This window comes from Sycon ciliatum, chromosome 6, assembly GCF_964019385.1.
Source record: "Sycon ciliatum chromosome 6, ocSycCili1.1, whole genome shotgun sequence".
NCBI lineage: Eukaryota > Metazoa > Porifera > Calcarea > Leucosolenida > Sycettidae > Sycon > Sycon ciliatum.
In genome coordinates this window covers 7,643,234-7,663,971 of record NC_088648.1, presented here as the reverse complement: position 1 = coordinate 7,663,971, position 20,738 = coordinate 7,643,234, and the positions used below count along the sequence as shown (strand labels likewise).

At 45.9% G+C, this 20,738-nt stretch overlaps 1 protein-coding gene across 1 annotated transcript in view; it reads right to left on the bottom strand.

The window, feature by feature from the left end:
- Window positions 1-18,266: 18,266 nt before the first annotated feature.
- Window positions 18,267-20,738, bottom strand: part of LOC135820000 (uncharacterized) — a 40,560-nt gene continuing 38,088 nt past the window's right edge. The window contains exon 26 of the mRNA XM_065333300.1: window positions 18,267-19,492. The gene's annotated coding sequence lies outside the window, so the exon portion shown is untranslated. The remainder of the gene's footprint in view (window positions 19,493-20,738) is intronic.

Sequence of the window (20,738 nt, the reverse complement as noted above, 5' to 3'; positions counted from 1 at the left end):
CCGAATCCAGCCCACGCCGATAGCGGCAAGGGACGGATGAACAGCGCTACTACTAGCCAAGTATACCAGCCATGGTGCAAAGGAGGCAGCAGATGCGTAATGTATAAATCTATGAAAGGAGGCTTACCTATACCATAACTTACTTGACCTGTCTGGGTACAAGGTGCAGTTAGTTTCTTGTTCATTTTGCCAGTTGCAGTTTTACTAGAAGTCTTGTTTTGCGATTTGTACCTAAGCTGAGAAGAAGCTGCTCGCTCTTGTAGTGAGCAATGATCGGCAAACCAGGAGCCAGAGATGCTGGCCGAGGTCGCGGAAAGAGAGGTGGAGGAAGTTATCCCAAAGGGTCCAAGGCCAGAATTTCACACTAAGCACCACAGCGCGCAGGGGATCTTGACAGTAATGCCTACAGGTATTACGAGCCGGAGCCGTCACGGGATGATGAGTTTGATGAGGAAATAATTCAGTGGAAATACCAGCGGCAACAAGACGATACCAAACAGTTTTCAGGGCTGCTACATCAACCTCTCAATACGGCTCTGCACCAGCACCGTCAAGACGCGATATTGCCAGAGGCTGACATTGGCATCGATCTGAACGCGCTGCCGGGCAAAGAACTTGCTCTCTATTTCTGTGCACACTCGCCTCAACATCAGTGCACACCACCTTTCTAGTGCCACTATCGCTGAATTCCAACGTAGTGCTAATGCTAGTGCAGAGAGGGTGAAATTCGGCTCCAATGCTACCTCCCACCCACGACTAGTACATGGCACGGACATTTCACCCGCACCCATTCAGCAGTACATCGCAAGGGCAAGGATCCAGGATCTGACTTCTGTTGCGGATAACATAACTGCTGCACTCAGCAATAGCAGGAGTGGTGAACAGAAAAGCGTGCCGGCACAGTCCGATCCTAGCCCCTGTAACTCTGCTCCAGCTGCTTCACCAATCCAGCAGGTTCAGCCTACTCCACAACAGTGTGGTCGGTATGCTCAGGTCAGCGATGGGAAAGATGGTGATGGTGATGCTGTGTTGGATGCTATAATAGCCCTGCCAACAGCATCAGCAACACCTGCAGCAGTTACCTCGACTACTTCCACCTTAGCACCAGCACGAAGACCCCACTCGAAGCCAGCACCAAGAGTGACAAATGGTCTGGAGACTGCGGCACGAGCCATTGGCCACAATGGCGATGCAGCAGCACATTGCGCACCCACAACGTCGCTGACCACTGATCTTGTCACGACCACAACTTCCAGAAGTCCAGCCACTACACATATTAGCTCTAGACAGAACCTTGTGTCAGCAAGCTACATGTCCGCCAAGCCAAAAGTAAGTGCCAATATGGGACAGCGCGTGACCAACAAAGGTGCTCCCAACAAAGGTGCTCTGGTAGCCAACAAAGGTGCTCAAATTGCGGCCATTGGAGCCGGACTTATGAACATGGACACTGCAGCAACAGCAGCAGCAGCAGCAGCTATGCTGTTATGCCCTTTCCTGGACTCACTATGCACACGCTGTAACTATAGGCAACCTATAGCTGAGATGATACTTCTGTTTGGTGTTGTCGTTAGAAATCTTTCTTCTCACACTGTTGCTGTTCATGCTCTTATTCCTTGCAGCTGGTCTCCATTAATCTTTCGTCCAAATGCAGGCATTGGTCTGCATTGTCAATCGTTATGTTTCTTTCATTTGCTTGTCTTGGTCGCGGGCACCTTTCCCTACTAATATCTGGCAATATCGCGTCTTGACGGTGCTGGTGCAGAGCCGTATTCAGAGGTTGATGTAACAGCCCTGAAAACTGTTTGGCATCGTGTTGTTGCCCTGGTATATCTTCTGCATTATATCCTCATCAAACCCATCATTCCGTGACGGCTCTGGCTCGTAATACCTGTACTCATTGCTGTCAAGCTCCTCTGCGCGCTGTGGTGCTTGGTGTGAAATTCTGTCCTTGGACCCTTTGCGATAACTTCCTCCACCTGTCTTTCCTCGACGTCGGCCAGCATCTCTGGCTCCTGGTTTACCAATCATTACTCACGATAAGAGGAAGGAGCTACTTCTTAGCTGAGGTACAAGGTGCAAAAGAAGACTTGGAGTCAAACTGCAACTGACAAAGTGAACACCAAACATAACCACTAAACTGACAGGGCAAGTTAGTGTTAGTTTTGGTGCAGGCAAGCCTCCTTTCATAGACTTATATTACGCATCTGGTGGCTCCTTTGCACCATGGCTGGTATACTCGGCCATGACCGCTGTTCGTCCAACCCTTGCCGCTATTGCGACGCGGGTTGAATTCCGCGGTACTGCCCTCGTGGTCGAGCAGGAGCCTGTAGGCGCACGCACCACTGACACTGGTAGCACTGGGTACACTCTCATAGAAAGGAAAATAATACTTGTAATAACAATGAGAAGGCACATCATGTCACCTAGCAATGTCAAACTCTGATTACATCACTGGAAGCCGTCGAGGCTATTGTGAACTGGCCATTTTGAACTGGCCACGCGCACTGACTGTGAAGTGCAGCCAATCACAGCTCAGGACTATTCAAAAATCAGTCGATTTGTAATATTATTGTGTTTGAGTCGTGGGCCACATGCTGCCGTGGACATCGTCACTGCAGCATTTTTAGGGAGGAGAACATACGTCATAATTATCATACAGATTTACATGACTGTATACATGTACGTTTACACGGTTACAAGTAGACCTACAGATCAATGCGGAGCAGTTCGCTGTTCAAGTGTTGCACTTGCGCTACTTCGCAGCAGCCACCATGTGCATGTGATTGTTGTTGTTGATTCTATTTTAATTCACATTGACAAAATGAGCAGAGGTGCTCAATAACAAGGAAGCGAATGAACGTGCCGAGAAGCACGAGGTCGAGGGGACAGAACATTTTAGATAATGGGGAAGGGGTAGATGGAATCTTGATCCGAGATGGACAATGAGAGCTCTGATACCGAGGGGCAAACGTTTAAAATTAATATTAAGGAGAACAATTTTTCAGAGGCCGGGGGATCAAGGAGTGCCATGAAATGCGGCATTATTGAGTATTAATATTAGCAAGAGTCCATAACCCAAGAGTATGCAACTGTGATCTCTTTGCTATGGGCCAACCGCGCGCGCGCTGCCTTCATTACATCATTCAGCTGCAGTCCGCGCACTGCGGAAAATCAAACACCGCACTTTCCCTCTAGTTTGAAATGAAGTTTCGTACGGAACTGGAGTTCACGCGCCAGAATTCAGAGATTGTGTAGGTACTGGAACGAATCGAGTAAAAACGGATGGGCTCGTGCGAGAAATTGAGAGTTTGAATGCATGCTTTCACAGCGTGATGAAGGCAAGTTACGTAATGAAGGCAGCGCGCCACGCATGTAGTATGATGTACCCATAATCACAGTTGCATACTCTTGGGTTATGGACTCTTGCTGTTAGACGAGCACGCTCAGCGTATCATCGGCCGATCAATGCCTCGGGCCCCCTTGCAATGCCAATGGCCAAGGCCGTAAGCCAAGCTAAAGGGTAGGCTCAGGCTGTGACAGCTTTCACTTGAGTTTCAGTGATGTAATCACAGTTTGACATTGCAATAAGCCAATATTGCTAGGAAAGGCTAGTACATGAAGGGTAATGACTAAGTGAAAGTGTGACGTGAGCGCGGGCCGAGTGTTCATTGTTCAAACCAGTTACCATGGTTACCTGCAGTGCATGGTACCTAGTACTTCAAACTCATACTTTTAATTAAAATAATATAATTAATTTAAATTTAAAACGAAGTAGTAGTTGCGACTTCGGCGATGATTTGTAAGAAAGGGTTTGCGCGAGCTCCGGTGTGCATGTGGGGAGCAAACCCTTTTTTAATTTAAAAAGAAATCTAATTAAAATATTTTAATATTAAATTAAAAAGATGTCAGAGTGGTTACGTAATCGCCCTAAAATCGTGTCGCAGGAGTGGCAGGACTGACCATAGCAGCTACAGTCACGCGTGGCACACGACCATGATCCTGCACTACAAGGCTGAAAAAATCGCGTGGGCGTGCAAGCAGCATACTTCCATGGCCTCGTACAGCAGCCCAAGCTTGTTTTTGAAATGTTTGGAGAGGAAGAAGGCGAAGAGCAAAGAGAAAGCCCCTGTTCAGAGTTTGAACTAGCAATCTGCGTTGTGTTTTCGCGAAGCTGCCGTTGAGCCAAAGTAGGTTATTTTCGTTTGGCTTTTTTGGTCCCTGCTCACCATCGTCTTCCGCGTCCTTGAATTTAGTTTCTTGCAAAGTTTGGTCGCCGTGCTTGCTTGCGCACCATACATGTAGTTTTTTGATCTTTTTGTGCGCACCTGTGTGAACAGGGTACATATGAGTGGTCTACGTGCGTGTTCAAGTAGTGGTTTCAGTTCTGATGAGAGGCCCAAAGGAACAACGTGATTTGTGCGTTGGATCATCTCTGGCTAAGCAGCTCGAGGTAAACCAAATCGACACGATATCGAATGGACTGGTCTTGGAACAGAGCAAGGTGAAAGATGAAAATAACTGTACAAAACACCTCCCAATGTTCCTGGATTCTCACTGGCGTAGTTGTTCCATACTACATTAGTAGCTTGCGATAGAGAAACAAAAATGCTTGATTCCGACAAGGTGTTGTCCTTTGCCGTCCATATGGCCATGGCGAGATGAACTAATTAATTTTGTTGCTTGGAGTACGGATTCGTCGTAATTTTTTCACTTTCCCTCAGCTCTGCACTTTGTTCCCCATGGCAACCGCTCATGACGCATTGGGCAAGTTGACGGCTTTTGTGCCATCGCATCTTGCTGTTTGTGTGCAGTGCTGCATCCTTCAGCACGACAATGGCGGGTGCCTCTCATCCTACTTTGAGCGCGTATAAATACCGCTTCCATAGCTTGGATTCACCTAAAATTTGACCAGTACGGAGCGTTTTGGATACTGATTCGATTGGTATATCACTCATTCCTCTGGTTTCAAGTTAGATTTTTCGTCTGATATTGCAATGGCCAAGGGTAGGCTGTACATGTGACAGCTTTCAGTGATGTAATCAAAGTTTAACATTGCAATATTGCTAGGAAAGGCTAGTAGTAGTACATGAAGGGTAATGACTAAGTGAAAGTGTGACGTGAGCGCGAGCCGAGTGTTCATTGTTCAAACCAGTTACCTGCAGTGCATGGTACCTGGATGGTACCTGGAAGGTCATATGCTTGGTGCGACACAGCACGTAGATCTACATGACTGTATAGTGTGGGTCCGGGTAGAGATGTCAGATGTGGCCCACGAATCAAACACATGCATCGACTGATTTTTCAATACTACTCACGGTGACTAGTCTAGCTAGCTAGCGCTAGCTAGCTAGCTAGCTGTGCACATATTTTTGTACATGTGATTGGCTGCACTTCACGAGCAGTGTGCGTGGCCAGTTCAAAATGGCTGCCATGTCATAAATAATAATTATTAAAAGTATACTTGGCTGGTTGGTTGGTTTTAAGTACACAATAATCAGTAGGCTCACAGTAGGCATGCAGGATCGACAAAAAAAGCGTCGTGCGAGGGCGGGTTTGGTGCATGTGAGTCGCGTGACCCCGGGAAAGTACCGATCGTGTACATCCCACGCATCCAAACAGAACAGAGAAGAGAAAGAACCTGAGTTATACTCCTTTTCTCGTAGCTTTAGAGCCGATGTTTGCGATATTTTGGTAGGACCTGTCCTTTCCTCGCTTCTCTCGGCATATACAGTGTCAACCATTGTCGTTTCCGTTCGTGTCAATCTTGTGCTTTTACGACAGTGCATACTCCAGTGGAAATAGTTTGCTTTTATTATTTGCACTGGGAATTGCACCGCAACATTGAACAGTTACAGTAGTTGTGCTTGTCCTCGGCAAAGAATTGCCTTTCACTGTGCCTTGTAGAATTGGTCCACCGAAGGAGAAGGCGAAACGCAACATGTCCTAGTCCCAGGAAATACAACATGCCATGTCCGACCAAAAGCTGATGCTACAATGAGCGATCGCGATGTTCCACAGGTAGGAAGACAAATAAACGAGTCAGAGCTCGCCAGGCAGGTAACGCCGAGAACATGATGATACCACACAGAGCTGCTGATGGAGGTGAACGGGACCAGCAAATCCACCAGGCGTTAGTCGAGGGCCACTGAAGACCAGGTTTTCCAGGGTACGAGTTCCTCCATGATGGCGAAATCCGCTGCCACAAGAACTCCAGCGAGAATGAAAGCACAGCAACCAACGCCGCGGGCGAACTGAGGAGAGAACACTGGACAGTCTGTGCACAATGATTTTCTCTTCGACGGCGCGGCACCCGTTGCTGTTCTGCTGCATGCATGCGTTTTTCTTGTTGTTGACACATTTTCGCGCAAGCAGTTGCGCGCCGCTGGGACTCGGGGTTACTAAAACCAGTACAGAGCATCTCCCCCTTGGTCGGTTTGGACAATTATTTATGGCTTAAAATTTTCAGGTGACCCTGGCAAAGAAATTTACCGAGACGTGTTTTGGATACTCCTTTCCAATACGGTACTTTATCTCACGAAGTTTACGCGCATGCTCTGGCATACCCGTGTGAGTAATGAAAATTTGTTTCGGTAAATCTTTTGGAACACCTGTCTTCTGTGCCTGGGCCAAGTCCCAGCCTCGTAGACCTAGCTGAAGTGCTGTTCATGTTCACTCCTTCAAACACCCCCTACTTCGAGCAAACCTGCGACGAAATGCTGACTGCTGATTGGCCAAGCAGGCATTTTGGAGCACGTGCGCCGCCCCCCATCTACTCGACGCTCTTCTACGCAACTTTGAACCCTGCAATTAGTTTGAATTAGCCTCATGATAAGCTCAACGGCTTCCAGTGACGTAATCACAGTTTGACATTCCTAGGTGACATGATGTAGTTACTTTTCGTAGTTCATTTCCTTTCTTTGAGGGTGTACCAGTACAGTGCATGCAGAGGTGCGTAGGATCCTTCACGAACACGAGGGCAGGACCGCTGAATCCAGCCCGCGCGGCGATAGCGTCAAGGGTTGGATGAACAGCCGTACTGTGCCGAGTATACCAGCCATACCGCAGAGAGGTACCAGCTGCGTACTATATAAATCTATGAAAGGAGACTTCCCTGTACCATAACTAACTAACTTGACCTGTCTGTGTACACGTTTCAGTTACTTCAGTAGTTTCTTGTTCACTTTGCCAGTTGCAGTTTTACCTAAGCTAAGAAGCAGCTGCTCGCTCTTGCCGAGAGCAATGATTGCCAAACCAGGAGCCAGAGATGCTGGCCGAGGTCGAGGAAAGAGAGGTGGAGGAAGTTATCGCAAAGGGTCCAAGGCCAGAATGTCACACCAAGCACCACAGCGCGCAGAGGAGCTTGACAGCAATGAGTACAGGTATTACGAGCCGGAGCCGTCACGGGATGATGAGTTTGATGAGGAAATAATACAGAGGAAATACCAGCGGCAACAAGACGATGCCAAACAGTTTTCAGGGCTGCTACATCAACCTCTCAATACGGCTCTGCACCAGCACCGTCAAGACGCGATATTGCCAGAGGCTGACATTGGCATCGATCTGAACGCGCTGGCAAAGAACTTGCTCTCTATTCCTGTGCACACTCGCCTCAACATCAGTGCACACCACCTTTCTAGTGCCACTATCGCTGAGTTCCAACGTAGTGCTAATGCTAGTGCAGAGAGGGTGAAATCCAGCTACAATGCTACCTCCCGGCAACGACTAGTTAGCGCCATGGACATTTCACCCGCACCCATTCAGCAGTACATTGCAAGGGCAAGGATCCAGTATCTGCCTACTGTTGCGGATAACTTTACTACTGCACTCAGCAATAGCAGCAGTGATGAGCAGAAAAGCGTGCCGGCACAGTCCGATTCTGGCCCCTGTAACTCTGCTCCAGCTGCTTCACCAACCCAGCAGGTTCAGCCTACTCCACAACAGTGTGGTCCGTATGCTCAAGTCAGCGATGGGAAAGATGGTGATGGTGATGCTGTGTTGGATGCTATATTACTATTAGCCCTGCCAACAGCATCAGCAACACCTGCAGCAGTTACCTCGACTAGCACAACCACTGCACCAGCACGAAGAAGCGACAAGAAGCCAGCCCCTGCTCTGGTAGCCAACAAAGGTGCTCCAGTAGCCACCAATGGTGCTCCAGTTGCCAAGAAAAGTGTTCCAATAGCCAACAAAGGTGCTCGGGTAGAAGCCGGACTTATGAACATGGACCCTATAGCAACGAGTAAACGTTCTGCTGCTGTTGCAGCCGTGGCGAATGCAGATGACTATGACGATGAATTGGACTTTCTGCTTGCTTTGTAGTACAGCAACAGCAACAGCAACAGCAGCAGCAGCAACCATGCTCCTATGCCCTGTACTGGTCTCACACTATGCACACGCTGTTACTATAGGCAACCTGTATTTGTCATGATCCTTCTGTTTGGTGTAGTTGTTAGAAATCTTTGTTCTCACGCTGTTGCTGTTCATGTTATTCTTAATAGGAGCTGGTCTCCATAAATCTTTCGTCCAAATCCACGCATTGGTCTGCATTGTCAATTATTTAATATGTTTCTTTTTTTTCTTATAATGGTCGCCGGCACCTTTCCCTACTAATTTAAGGTGGCAGACTACCCAACAACAGACTGAAAATCGAATTTGTAAATTCATATTAAGTGCTACATCAGTTGAAAGACCATGAATAGCTGCAAAACTCTGAAAATTTTGTCTTGATTTGACCAGCCGTTCAAGAGTTATGACCAAAAATGCGCCCTTGCAAGGAAAGTTTTTTTTGTTGCACGCTGTCAATTTTTGGTAGCATTGTATTTGAATCTGCGCAGACCGTGTGCAACTTGTCGTATCATGGAAAACGCGAAAGTGTGCAGAATTTTGCTCCAAGTCCAAAAAAGTTCAAAAATCACGTTTTTTAGCCACGCATTGGGCTGCACGGCGGCGGGGTGCGGGCTTCGCCCTCCGCCGTGTAGCAGGACTTTTGCCAGCACCCTCGTGACGTTGCAGATATGTGGCCTGATTATTAAAGTTGACGTTGATTTAGTGACTTTGGCAAGTTTGAGTCGTGTCAAGAAGTCAGGTAGGATTCAGTACTAGGTAGTAGTGTAACGTGAGTGGTAGTCTTTGCCGATTTTCGAGGGTCTCCTGGATTCGGTTTGCAGCGCTGTGGAAATGGCTTGCTGTGGAGAGATATCGTTAATGAGTTTCTAACTACTGGAGGATTTCCCAGCCCCTACAAAATTGCTAACATCTGCCCTGTATTTAAGACAGGAGACCGAAGTGACCCAACCAAGTACCGACCCATCTCACTCCTGCCGATAGCCTCCAAGCTACTGGAGCGAATTGTATATGACCAGCTTCGCCAATATATCAGGACCCCTCATGCTACTCCACTCATTCCCAATGAGCAATTCGCGTACCGTCAATCCCACTCATGTGAAGACGCACTGGCCGTTTGCATTGACAGCTGGCAGCATTCTCTAGACAATGGAAATGTTGTAGCGGTGGCGATATTATTAGTAAGTCGGCCGATGTAGTATTGTTCGAAGTAGTTCAACAGCGGATCCAGGGCATCGGGGGCATTGCTGTCCAGAATTTCAAACTACTCAATGACATCTCATGTTGGCACAAAGGCGAGCGCCGGAATCATTTTGCACGCAAGAGCGAACTCCGCGTTCGTGGTGTAGAGCTCCAGCATCTCTGCATTGCGCTGGATATGTTGGTACACGTTCTGCGAAAGGTGAAAGAAACATCCAGTGCACTCGGCGTCAGGAGATTTGGACTTGATGGCCTTAATCATGCCTACCATCACCGTCAGTGCTGGGATTGACATCTGGCCTGCTGTCCAACAAAGCCGACAAAAATCTCTCGTAGCACAGTTGCGGCTTGCTTGGAAGCACGGCATACACGAGAGGGATGTTGGAACCCTGATGCAAGCCATGGCCAGTGTATAGTTGGAGAACTTTGCGATTACCATCTCACGTAGTGCCCGTAGGCCCAAAAAGCTCATTTTTAACTCACATGGCCGAATTTTCTCATGTCTCTTCCTACAGAAATCTGGTGCACTTTGGAATTGTCTCCCACCCCGATTGACAACTTTAGATTCCCTAACAGAATTCAAGCGTCATTTACGTATTTAGAAAAGCGATCCTGTCAGCTTTTCTATTATTGTGTTCACATGGCAGAAAAAACGGCATCGCTATGCTACGTAAGTTTCTACGTAAGGTGCTCGGTATTTCACTTAGACTACCTGAGTTTCTACGTAAGGTGCTCGGTATTAGATCTACCAACGCGTGGTAGCCGCGTGCTGTGCACGTGCACGGCAGACATTGTGTTGCAGTGCAGTCCGTTTTCGGATGTGCATGCGCGAGGAACTTCCTTCTTTGGAACTGCTTCTTGCATGAGCTGTTTCGTATATTTCGTGTCCTGGCTTATTTCGCTTCGGCTCTGCTGAGACCTCCTTTCACGGAATATTACTCAATGACAGGTGAGTTGACCAGTTCCTTTTGATTCATTTGCTTGTGTTGACTCTTTCATTTACGAGAAGGGTGCTGGTTTTAGGTGGAATACAATAGATAATGGAAAAGCTGACAGGATCTCTTTTCTAAATTTAGCTTTTCTGCTGTCGAGGCCTCCTTTTACGGAATACTCAATGACAGGTGATCTCTGAGTTGACCTGTTTCCTTCGATTCATTTGCTTATGCTCACTCTTTCATTTACGGAAACGTGTGCTGATTTTATTCGGATTTATATCCATTCGTATCTCTTTGCCCTTGCCAACAGTGTGCGAAGAACGCGAGTTCACCTTCTTGACGGTAAAGCTTATGTTGCTGCTGAGGCTTAGATGTGTTGTCGAAATACTCATGTTCATTGTACATTGGTACGTTACAAGTAAGGCACTGGTCATGATTGCTTCCGGCACTCCGCGCTCCGATCATAGGGCAGAATCTGAATTTTGCAGTGGCATAGCATCGTTGGCAGTTCCCAATCTGGAGGGAAAGGTTCAAGGATCCAGTGGCCGAGTATGCAAAATAAATTCGCATATCAGGGAAAATCTCCATTATGGAGAGGTTCATGCATTCAGTGACTTGTTTGCTTCGTACGAAGCAAGCCAATGGGTGCAGTCTCGTCTCGTGAAAATCTCGTACGATTAGATTTGTTTACTCGAGTCTGGGCTGTTTGATTTGTGAGTAGCGGCGAGATTGCACTGTTGCGCTGTTAAAAGTTGCGTGCCGGCAGAGCAAGAATTACGATCTGCAATCTGTTTGTAGTACTTTCAAGAATGTGCTGTACATGTATCGTATTTTCTCTGTTGTTGTTCCAGTTGCCGTCACGTTGCTAAAGAAAGTTCAGTGACTCATTTGTTTCATACAAGACGAGTCAATGGTTTGGTCTGGCTTAGAATCTTTCGCTGCAGAAGAAATCTATTCGTGTCTCTATTGGAGAAATAATTGTATTCACTCGTTATAAAATAGGGTTAAGACAAACTCACAGAACAAATACCATCGGTCCCTTGATGTTCGTCCTAAAGAGGTTTGACTGGATATCATCAAGAGTACATGAAAACCAGAGTGTGCAGCTCGGATGGGTGACTGTCACGGCGGAATTCATTACATCATTTTAGTGATGTAGGGCGTACAAGCAGGATTCAAGCAGGTCTCTTTCTGCACAACTGCAGCTCAGTTGTACGCACTACGCCATTTCTCGCCTCAGATCTGCGGCAAATATGATGTAATCACGGAATTCCGCCGTGACAGACACCCATAGCAGAAAAGGCCCCAAGCTGCACACTCTGGTTTTCATGTACTCTTGATATCATTCATACTCCCCCAAAGTCGTGTAACATTTTATTATTATGGAGTGCCTTGTTTGTCTCTCAGTACCTCCAACCATAATTATATCCTTGCCCCGTATATCCTCTGGATTAGTGTAGTTGTTGGAACGAGATGTCGGACTCAACAATGTATTTGTTTACATTTTAATACATGTTTATTGTTCCTACTTTGCTGTGTTTTTTTAGACAATCGTGGACTTGTAACACTTTGAAGTCATTGAACTACTTCCAAAAGTTTTTTATCGACATCAACAGGATTACTATTTCAGTACTACAATATAATGCCGGATGACCTTATCACGATAACCCATGACTACAATTATAAACAAAGAATCAACAAAAACATCTGCGGCATGCACCTGGTTACAATTCTCAAGTAAAAGTAATTTAGGGTGTGGACATCTGAATTTTCTGAAAGACAAAACAATTTTATGACAGAGTCATGAAATTCTGCAATAGCAACATCCACAGAATGACCTGCGTATAAAAAAAGTATCACCTCCACTACCCATATGATTCCCCTGCAGAAGTCTGAAGAACATTAATATGCAAGACTAGTGCCATTTTCTGCAAGAAAAGGCCTGCACATCAATGCGTATAATACGGTATTGAATTTGATATGATGCACATGTAGAGGCGCTACATGTAGGCCATCATTTAGGGCATTCCATTGGTGACAAAATTATCATAATAATATCCTTAGCTAAAAAAACAAAAGAAATTATAGCAATAAAACCTGCTTTATGGCAGTTTTCTAAAAAAAGTTATTGTGTTCTAGTCCATGGACCCCGTCTAAAAAGTAAGAAATTAACGAAATGTGATAGCCGAAAATTAAAATTTCACACAAAACCTCACAATAATCACAACACTTGAGGATCTTAGTTAAAAAAAATACTGCTTTCAACACCTGTCTTGTTTAGTCTGACCAAGAGTCCATCTTGGTGTGACACTTCACGGGTGACTTGTACGAGTACTGCGCCAACATGCATGAATAGGAAAGAGGACCACGAGGGGAAAAGGTCTTCTCGCTTTTCATCCTGTGTGTGATTATTGTGAGGTTTTGTGTGAAATTTTAATTTTCGGCTATCACATTTCGTTAATTTCTTACTTTTTAGACGGGGTCCATGGACTAGAACACATTAACCTTTTTTAGAAAACTGCAATAAAGCAGTTTTTATTGCTATAATTTACATTGCAAAGTATCAGTTCAACTGCACTGGTATTCCTTTGATGTGCATTCATTGATTTACATGTACACTGCTTGTACTTTCACTGTATCTTTTGTACAGTATCTCTCTGTTTCCGAACTCATTTTGCACATTTTCTCTTTTCCCAACTCCAATGTTCATTGTATATACACAAATAGGGGATCCCCCCGATAGGCGTCAGCCTTTGGGTAATCCTGAAATAAAGATTATTATACATATTATTAGAAACAGCCTCGGAACAATTTTGAATGTGCCGTCCACGTACCACGCGTCACACTTCTCTAATAGGTCCAGGCCTTCCTTGGTAGCGTACACCAGGATGCGGTGATCCCCGGATGCAGCACCACTGTCGTGCAACAAAAAGTCGTCACCGTTCCCCGTGGTGGTGTACTCTTGAGGGATGACGAGCTCCGCTAGTGAAGTCGGGTTTGGGGGAGCATTGCCTGCTCGGACTCTCATGCGTTGAGCGGTTCTTTTCCGAACACTTTCGGATGGCAGACACCCAACCATAGCAGATGAAGCAGAGTTTACAGCGGCTGTGACAATTTGATGCGTGGACTCTTGCGATGTGGCAGCCCGCGAGAGAGAGATCAGTAACCCATGACCCACTCTTGGATTTATGTAACTATGTTTTAACGGTCTAGATGCAGACAAACACTCAGCACACTCAAGATATACATAGCTGGGAGTGGTAAAATTTTGACCCTCAGGTTTCTGGCCATGATTCAGGACTTTGAAAAGCGAAGCGGGTGCGGGTGGGTGTAAATGTGTGGGCGCACGCATGTGTGTGTGTGTGTGAGGGGGGGGGATGAAGGGGGGGGGGGGGGGTGGTGGTTCACTATGATTACAGTGTAATACATCAAGAAACTTGCTATGCATTCCGGCAGACCATCACATCTCATTGAATTGAGAAAATGTAGAAATCAACTGCCTAGCTTGGTCAGGTTGACAGGAACTATCTCCGTGTTTGCATGTGCACATTAGACGAAGCCTTGTAGGGTCCTCTTCCGTTTCCACTATAACTGAAGTATTTGTGTGGAAGTCTGAAGAAGATGTTGGACGGTCTCTGCTTGAATGACAGCTATACCATAACTCAATGCTTAGAGCGTAGCTGTCCTCCAGCGAAGGTCCCTGGTTCAACTCCTGGTGGTCACAGTCTAAGTTTTGCTCAGACTTTTCCCGCCTGCATCTTTCCCTGAAAATCATTGGATATTGGTGTAGTGTAGAAACTTATTCTATTGTGCCTGGTCTGTGTCGTGTTCTTTCTTGTGTGAGTTACAGTTTAGACTGGTGAAGATCTGAATCACGGAACACAAGACATGAATAATTTCTACGCGCAGTTCAGTATCAGCCATCGTCACCACCCATGACCGTAGCACACCCACCCGGTCCGGCTCATTTCGACAACGCCGACACACCGAATACGTGCACAATGGGGACCTTCATTGATGATGTTCGTTTCTGGTCGTGTATACCATTAATTTTGGTCAGCCCACCTAAAATCCTGGTGCTACAACGCTGCCACGAATCCTGACAGCTCCCTATCAACCATCGACGTGTGCTGCCAGCAATGACTTTGTCTATGCGTCGGAATGCATCCATCCACCACGTTGGCGTTTCCTTCATCTTCAAGACGTAGATGCAGTATACTACATGAACAGATACTGTACACATCACGGTACAACATGAATTACTCCAAAGTGTAGTGCAACGGGATTTGACCCTTCGTTGTTACTTCATTATCCACACTTGCCCAAATGAACCCTGAAGCAATCTCTTGCAATGTTGTATCCAGCTCTGTTCTAAGACCTTCATTCAACCTTTTAATCAGCTAAACCGACCACTCTACTTCTGGGACATTTTTTGAACTGCTATTTTATAAAATGTTACGAGTTACGACTAGTTTTTCACCATAATTAAATTGGCTCACCATCCGAGCTATTTTATAAGCTTGTGAAGAAGAGGTTGTAGCGACTTCGGTGATCCTTGAGCAATTCTTGAGGAATACACACAATTCCCTTCTTTAGCGAGAACAATTCGTTTTTAAAGTTTTCACTAATGTTCCAGTATGCATAAATATTCACTGTCTTGTGTGTGTGTATGTGTGTGTGTGTGTGCGCGCACGCGCGTACGTGTGTGTGTGTGCGTGCGTGGTGAACTAAGTTCATCAGCCTTGCAAGCTGTTGACTGGTGTAATCCCAGCACAAGTTGTATGTCTGATAAAGTTGTTCGCTAGTATCGCTTCAGCGATGGGCATGTCTGAGTCTGAGCCTGCGAGTGTGCATGTGTGTGTGTGTGTGTGTGTGTGTTTGTGTTTGCATGTGATAACAGAAGAGCAGACGTTTCTGATAGGTGCAAATCTGTAATGTACATACATGCGATGAACATGTTCTGCATTTCATCGCTTGCATAGGTGTGAAGTTGCCACCACTCTCCAGAAAGGACTATAAAAGAAAAGTATCGATAGGATGGTGGGTGGGGATCGACTCAGCTTCTTGAGAGAATCTATGTACAAAAATCTCGTGAAAAATTCAAAAAGAAGACCAGTGCTCTGTATTTCTTCTTCGAGTTCTTATTGTGCCTTCTTGTAGATGTTTTGCTGTAGGCATGTTTGTGTAATGGCTGTCAGATTCCTTTAAAGTTTCTGCTGAGACATATCACTAGACATGCATGCAAGGCTGTAAACATAGAAATACCAACCTGCACTATGAAGTAGAATTCCAGGTACACACACCACGTGACATCACATGACTCCGACTCAGTCCCTGCTGGTCATCATTTCAGTTCTACATAGTCATTGCACTCGATCCTGTAGCGAGTCAGTCTAGTGACATCATTACCTCCACCCTGACGTCATAGTGATGTCATTATGCACCATGTTGTAATTCATTCTATGACTATGATCACCATGTAACGTGTCACTGCAATGTACATGTACATGGGAGTGCTGTAGATGTTGTGGCAGGTGAAGAAAAAAGTTACACGTAGCCAGACTCGAACTCACCTGCACTTTTCCATTACCAATCCTTTGAATCACGAACTTGACCACTCGGCCACACATCCCAATGTTGTCAACATCTTACCTCAAGAGATACTTCAATTTTTACTCTACATACCTCGGGAAACGCTCACAAGTAATCAGTGTCCGACCACGGGAGATCATGACATTGGCGCAATTGCGCTCATTCTGCATAGAAACGTGGCATACCCTAAGTGACAAAAATGACAAAAGTGATAACAAGGTCAGGTGATAACGGCACGCGCTCATTCTTCTCAACTTGTTAACATAACATTACATCATTATGCAATAGGTCATGGCTGGTACTTCAGAGTCCGCTCGAAAAGCAGCATACAATCATGTATTGTACAGGTATGCAACACACAGCTGAGCACTCTGACAGTCTGACAGTCTGAGCAAGGCCGGGTACGCGGGTTAGCGTGTCTGACAAGGGACGAGCTCGAAAATTACACGGAATCTGTTGCCCAGCACCAGTTGCTGTCTCTCAGGTGTGGGTAGACCTTTGTCTTGAATGACTGAAAATGTGTTTTGTGTGAGCGCTGCGACAGCAGCCTGTCAGGAAGGGAGTTCCATGCGCCAATACAGCAGTACGGGAACGACCGCTTCACGACGAATGGAGCTGAGACAGGGAGCGTGTCTGACAGTTGAAAGGCGTGGCTAGTGGCATTATTGTGCTCGTTCCTGGTTCTGATGTTGGCTGGAGAAACACGACGTGGTGGCAATACTGCAAGTAGCTGAGGAGGACCAGTGATGAAATGCAATTTGTACATGCACGAGACCGGAAAGAGCAGCAACAGTCCGGCAGACAGCCAGACTGGGGAGAATTGCACTAGGGCCAATGATCCGCAGTGCGCGGCGTTGAACACTATCCAGACGTTGTGTCGTCTATCTGCTCACTATCCCTATCCTGGTACTGCTTCCACGAGACGGATCAAGTCGATTGATGGATCTTAGCCTTCTCCTTTTGCTGCTCGCTGCGGCGATGTCGTTCCGAAGCATTATGACTTTATGCTCTTTTTGGCATCGCTACAAGGTGGCACACTTCACAAAACAACTATCCCTATCCTGGTACTGCTTCCATGAGACGGATCAAGTCGATTAATGGATTTTAGCCTTCTCCTTCTGCTGCTCGCTGCGGCCTTGTCGTTCCGAAGCACTATGACTTTATGCTCTTTTTGGCATCACTACAAGGTGGCACACTTCACAAAACAACTTTCCAGTAAAGATAGTCGGAAACTATTGAGGGAACTCCGTAACTCTAGCGCGCGGCAGGGCTGATATGCAAAACCTTCTTTAATATAATGTTTTTTTCCTTGAGTCAGTCTTGTCCTGGTTTGCATTGGCTCTGAGGTCCGCTCAAATAATCCTGTACGCGATATTCAAGCTCCTGACCATTTCTGCAAATTTTCTTGTTCACTTTCATCCAACGGGACTCAGACACATTTTCAATCATTTCATATGACTCGTCACCATCATAACTACGTCCGCCATCATCCATACCTGACCGCTGCTGCTAAATCATGGCCACTAGAACTGAAGTGGAAGGAATATCGACTAAAGTGAATATCATTTTCTTTCGAAATGAATAACATAAGCAAAGGTGATGAAGTACAGGTTTACTAGGAGTGAAACCTAGAAGATTGTGTACTACTGCGTCGGGGATTGACTACCCAAACCACGTGACTTGCAACTGTACATGTAGCATTTTGACCTCGCCACAACACAATCATGATTGTCGCGAGATCTTGTCCTGAACTAAGTAGTGTCTTTAGCGGATAAACATGCTCTGTTGATCTAGCAGCAGTGGTTCTGCATACAGCTAGCTGCCAATAGGTACAATGTAGATCTACATGACGTGCTGCAGAATCTGATGTAAGTCGCACACTCGCGATAAGTCGCACATTTTCTGTTCCAGGACAGACACGGTGCGTGACTTATGCCAGTTATGGCGATTACATGTACCTACTCAACATGCACATGGACATCTCCCAATCAGGTCACAAGTGACCATGGTGACCCAGTGTTCTTTTTTTAAACGGGTCCAAGTACCCCTCCCCCGCCCCCCACCACCAAACGGGTCCTTCGCCCGGCTGACTCGGCCCTGGAGCAGACACTGGAGTCAGTGACTATGAACAATGCAAGCCTAGAATTACATGTGTGTGATTTCCATCACATTAATTTCTGAAATAGACACGCAAAGTGGAGAAGTGACAAAAGTCATGATCTGTTCAGGCATTTAAAAAAAACAAGGAAAGGAGATGAAGTTCAGCTGCCAAGTTCAATACAGGGTCAACAGAAGTCTCAGCGGAAGCAAAAATGTGAACAAAGTCAAGTGAAAAATGAAAAGAATACTGTGCAATTGTCACAGCAAATAGAGAGGTGCATTAGGGCAAGCCATAATGATTTTTAAAGACTAGGGACATTTATGTACAGATGACTGTCAGATGTAGCAGCAAAAAATAAGAACAAAAGAAAGATGCTCTAGAGTAAGCCAAATTGAATTTTCAAGAGTAGGAACATGTTATGTATACATGTACAGGCATGTATATGTATTAGCAAACATACCAGCAGTCTTGGCAAGCACAGCAAACAATATAACAAGATATGTATGCGCGCACGTGCTCGCGTGTGGGATTGGAAGAGAGGAGGGTGGGGGCAGAGGTGGGGGAGTTGCTGTTTGAGAAAATATTCAAAAAACATAGTCGATGGAAACATACGATCAGTCTTGGCAAGCACAGCAAACAATAGAACAAATTTTGTATGTGCGCAAATGCAAAAATGTGAACAAAGTCAAGTGAAAAATGAAAAGAATACTGTGCAATTGTCACAGCAAATAGAGAGGTGCCTTAGAGCAAGCCAAAATGAATTTTAAAGACTAGGGACATTTATGTAGAGATGTAGCTGGAAAGAAATAAGAACAAAAGAAAGATGCTCTAGAGCAAACCTTAATAGAATTTTAAAAAGTAGGAACATTTATGTATACATGAACATATGTACATGCAGTAATAAAAAAAACACAGTCGATGGAAACATACCAACAGTCTTGGCAAGCACAGCAAACAATAGAACAAATTATGTATGTGCGCACATGCTCGCGTATGCACGTGTGGAATTGGGAGAGAGGAGGGAAGATGGGGAGGGGGGTGGGCGCAGAGGTGGTGGAGCTGCTGTTTGAGAAAATATTCTCAAGGACGGTCACCTTCAAAAGAATACACATGGAGCATATCCACAACTGGTGAGCAAGCAACTCAAGATTATGATACATGTGTAGATGAGGAAAAAGAACACGTTGGATAGGGCAGAGCAGTGGCAGGGGAAGAACGACACAAACAAGCATACCGGGATACGGGCAACGAGTTATGTCGGCTGTGTGAGTATGCTGTTGTGATGTACATGGAGTGCTGGGAGAGAGCAGTCTTGCACAATCTGAACAGTGATGTAACATACATTATGAATGAACATGTGCATAGACATGCATACACATACACATACACACACACACACACACACACATACACACATACACACACATGTAAACACTCACAAACATGCACACACACACACACGATGTACACACACGCACACCAACAGATGCACACAAACACACACAAATCAGACACAAGAACATACAAAAACACACCCACACATGAACAGGCACAGGCCCCCACATTTGAGCGCCCAGACTCCCCCACACCCACGCCCTCACCCCCCCCCCCCCACACACACACAGCCACAAACACACACACACACACACCATTGTGTTGACCATTTGACGCCCATCGCCGGAGGCGATGATAGCGATGCTACAGCAGAAACCATAGCAACTTGAGCTCCAGCTAGTCATTGGACAGTTTGGTAGAACGTAATGCAGTGTGGAGGTCAGCCATCCTTTGCCAAGGAAAGATTTGATCAGGTGGAGATAGACCTGCGGTCAAGTACGAGATCTATTCATAGCACCGCTGCTTTCGCCATGAATTAGAATTGTTGATTTTTTACTTCTGTACGAGCCAAGATCTTGCCCACCCCCTAAACATACACACACACACACACACACACACACACACACACACACCATTGGACCATTGGACGCCCATCGCCAGAGGCGATGATAGCGATGCTACAGCAGAAGCCATAGCAGTTTATGCTGGGATTGCACCATTCAACAGCTTGCAAGGCTGAAGAATTTACCGCCACTATTCAGCCTGGTCTACACCACACACACACATATACACACACCTCAGACCTCAGACGTGCCCATCGCGGAAGTGATGATAGCGAACAGCTATGTTAGACATAGCAACTTGTGCTGGGATTACACCATTCAACAGCTTGCAAGGCTGATGAATTGACCGCCACTATTTTTAGCCTGGTATCCACCACACAGCTGTTTGAAGTGACTTTTTCCGGCCAGTGAATCCCTATTTTTCATTTTTCCATTTTTTTTACACACACACACACACCACACCACATACTCCGGCATACACTGGCTGTTGGTAACCACCCAGGAGAATGAAAGAAAAGTCAGGAAGAGTCCGAGAAAGAGAAGAAAGACGTGTGCGACCATAATCGTCGGGAATACACACACATACATGCATACATACATACATACATGCACACACACCCACACCCACACACACACACACACACACACACACACACACACACACACACA